Source organism: Pinus tabuliformis, chromosome 7, assembly GCF_031772625.1.
Source record: "Pinus tabuliformis cultivar Carrire ecotype Pingquan chromosome 7, CPIR1, whole genome shotgun sequence".
Classification (NCBI taxonomy): Eukaryota; Viridiplantae; Streptophyta; class Pinopsida; order Pinales; family Pinaceae; genus Pinus; species Pinus tabuliformis.
In genome coordinates, this window is record NC_142293.1 from 1412811294 (window position 1) to 1412813758 (window position 2465).

General features: G+C 41.1%; 1 pseudogene; it reads right to left on the reverse strand.

The window, feature by feature from the left end:
• Window positions 1–307: 307 nt before the first annotated feature.
• On the reverse strand, window positions 308–1566 carry LOC149252946 (protein ENHANCED DISEASE RESISTANCE 2-like pseudogene; annotated as a pseudogene).
• Between the last annotated feature and the right edge of the window lie 899 nt (window positions 1567–2465).

A 2465-nucleotide genomic window follows, 5' to 3' on the forward strand; every position in this document is an offset into this window, starting at 1 on the left:
TTATTGTGAAGCTGAGAGCATTTATTGTGAAGCTTTACAGAAAAAGGCCGAATACATCAAGCAGATGAAGAAGCAATCTGTCCCATAGGTTATCTTTAGCCTCGTAGACATTAAAATAATTTCTTTCTTCTTTCTTTCTTTCTATATACAGTGAAAAAACTAGTTTAAATAACACAAATTTAGTGCTACTTTAATTTCTCTAAAATTCCGAAATATTGTTTTTTTCAGAAAGAAAATTCTGAAATATTGTTAGCGAGTTGCCTTTAAACAAGTTTAATTTCTCTAAAATCCAGCGAGAATACATATATACACTCAAAAAAACGACTTTAAATAACACATTAAAATTCCATCACAATTTTTCCCATCAAATTTTAGCACGGGAAACTCCAAAAACAACTAACTCCTCTTATTAGCCCCACCTCTGAAGGTTTTGTCGGCATTGTTTAGGGGTGGGGTCAACATAGAGGGCAGACGACATTTCGATATGTTGAATACGAATGGCCCCGACGAGCCGCTCGGGCAGCTCCTCGTCCGACTGGGACTCCACCACGAAAGCCATGTCCACGCAAACGGAGGTCACGGAACTGAGGGCGAGGTGAACCACAGTGCTCGCGATCCCCGAGTAGGCAATGTCAACATCAATCTCTAAATAATTTTCCCCTCTCAGATAACGGCAGGTGAGGGCGTTGCCCAGGAGGCACGCCGCGTGGTTGCCCACGGTCGCCCGAACGATCCAGGGGCCCTTCACGATCCGATTCAGGAGCTTGAATCTGCTGTTGCGGAAGGCGTCGTCACCGTGCACGAAGCGGTAGAAGAGAGACCCCGGTGGGATTGGATCCTCCGTCGCGTAGTAAAACACCTCGCTGTGCTGCTGCTCCCGCCCGGGCACCTGCAGGTTCACAGCGAACACGAAAGGCTTCAGCGCCCTGCCCTCGCTCTGGGCTAGGCGCAGGGCGGCCATGACACGGTTGTCAGGGCGAGCGAGGACGTGGTCGAGCCTGGCCGAGGAGCGGAGCCAGTCCATGCCCAGAGGTTTCATCAGCCAGTCCCCGGACGGAATTTTCTGCCCCTTGCTGAAATAGTCGACACCCCGGACCGAGAACGGGTCGCCCAGCGGCGACGACCAGCCATTGATGCCCGTGTCCGGATTCACTTCTGGGAGTGGCCCTGATTTCCGGACTTGCTCCTTCCAGTCTGCCCGCAACTTCCCGTCCCCGGACATGACTCTCACAAAGATCTCTGGTTCGAGTGGAGTGACAGGGAATGAATGTACGGTTGCAAGCAAAGTGCGGTGAGAAGAATCGTATGATTAGACGCAAAGTATAATTGGTAACAGTGTGCGCTCGCCGCTTGAATTTCTCCCTTTGCTTCTCTTTAAAGTTTTACAAAGACAAGCGTATTGGTAACAGAGTGCGCTCGCCGCTTGAATTTCTCCCTTTGCTTCTCTTTAAAGTTTTACAAAGACAAGCGTTCTGCTTCTCTGTCGAGGCCACCGTCGGCCACCGTCGTCCGGGGATGCCCACGGCATCATCTATCCTGCACCGTCATCCCATGCGGATCATCTGCCGCCTCTTTTGGAATATCTCGTCGATGCTTTTGGAATGGAGCTCATTTATATGACTCATCATTTATTTTTTTCTTTCTTTCCTTTCCTTTTTATTAAGAGCTGAGTGTAGTACGTTAATATGAATGGTGATTTCATGTCGCTTTTTTGGGTTACAATAGAGCTGATTAATATGGGTGGTGATTTCATTTTGTTTATAGTAGAAAATATATATTTTCGTTAAAATAATAGAAATTTTTACCTAATTTATTATTACAGTGGTTAAGTTTTATGATTTTGGGCTTTTAATAAGGCTGAATTTATTTCTATTATTTAAAAAAAAAACGATTTAAACTCTCTTGGTCAAATTTCTTACTTCTTAAAAGAAATTCAAAATTCCATTCGTTAAACCATTTCATTTTGGGTTTTTTTAAAATAATGTTTTTTCAATTTCTTTGGAAATGAAATAAATTTATGGATAGAGTGTTCTGTTATAAATTTTTAAGATATAATTTTTAATTTAGAATGGAGTATATTTTATTTTATTTTTAATATTTTGAAAAAAAAATTAATATAATTTTATTTTTTTATTTTCATTTTAATAGTAAGAAGGGAAAAAATTATTTTAATATTTATTTCGTTAAAGATAGCTTATAGAATAGATTGCTTCTTCATCTGCTTGATGTATGTAGTGTTTTTTTGTGAAGCTTTACAATAAATGCTCCCAACTTGTTGACAAACCCCTGGCTAAATAGATTATCCCAAGAGCTAGTTGCTAGCATATATGCATAACTTTCTCTTTCCCTGTTGTCTTTGAAGGCCTCACATATAACTTTCCCAGTGATATATATTAGTTTTTTTTTCATTTTATATTATGACAAATTGGATCAATACTATCTTTGTTGACCGTTCTCAACCAATA